This window comes from Scyliorhinus canicula, chromosome 17, assembly GCF_902713615.1.
Source record: "Scyliorhinus canicula chromosome 17, sScyCan1.1, whole genome shotgun sequence".
In the NCBI taxonomy this organism is placed as follows: domain Eukaryota; kingdom Metazoa; phylum Chordata; class Chondrichthyes; order Carcharhiniformes; family Scyliorhinidae; genus Scyliorhinus; species Scyliorhinus canicula.
In genome coordinates this window covers 128882270-128883241 of record NC_052162.1, presented here as the reverse complement: position 1 = coordinate 128883241, position 972 = coordinate 128882270, and positions in this window count along the sequence as shown.

The following is a 972-nucleotide window of genomic DNA, read 5'->3' as shown; positions in this document are numbered from 1 at the left end:
CTCTTTTAGATGCGGTGGCTCTTGTGTCGAGTGCATTGTGCGATGCACACATCTGGATACTTCCCTCTCCATGTCCGCATGCATGGGGGGCCATTAGAGAGATTTCTTTGCCTGGTATCTGGTTGCCTCAATGCAGCTTTGACCAAGATTAGCTCTTGCTAATCTTGCTACAGTAACTCAGTCTAACTAACCAGTCTGCTCTAAGCCACGTGGTGGGTGTGATGCTTCTGATCTGCCCCTGCCCTACTCTCTTAGTGTCGCCTGTGGAAAGAGACAGAGTATGTGTGCCCTGTCCTTATATATGGGTTGTGTAATGCCCCCTTGTGGTAGTGTCACCTCTGGGTGTCTTGACCGCCCAATGGACTGAGTTACTATAGCAAGATTAGCAGGAGAGTCGAACTCCTAGAGAACTGTGCTAATGGTTCAATAAATTACAGTGAACTTACTTCAAAGCCTTGGGTATCTTTTGGTCAAAGCTGCATCGAGTTGCAGCCTGTGTTCTCCCAGAGTACAGAACACAACACTGATGGCATTGTGGAGCATCGGTAAGTTCCTCGCTTCGACAAGACGTCCTCCCCACCATCTGCCTGCCTGGTGATGGCCAGGAAGGCTCCGTGGAGGGCCAGGTACAGCTCCTTACATGTTTGTCGAAATGTAAGATGGATGTGAGGGAGGGAGGTGGATGTGAGGGAGGGAGGTGGAGGGGAGGGAGGGAGGTGGATGTGGGGGAGGGAGGTGGATGTGGGGGAGGGAGGTGGAGGGGAGGGAGGGAGGTGGATGTGGGGGAGGGAGGTGGATGTGAGGGAGGGAGGTGGATGTGGGGGAGGGAGGTGGATGTGAGGGAGGGAGGTGGATGTGAGGGAGGGAGGTGGATGTGAGGGAGGGAGGTGGATGTGAGGGAGGGAGGTGGATGTGAGGGAGGGAGGTGGATGTGGGGAAGGGGAGGTGGATGTGGGAGAGGGAGGTGGATGT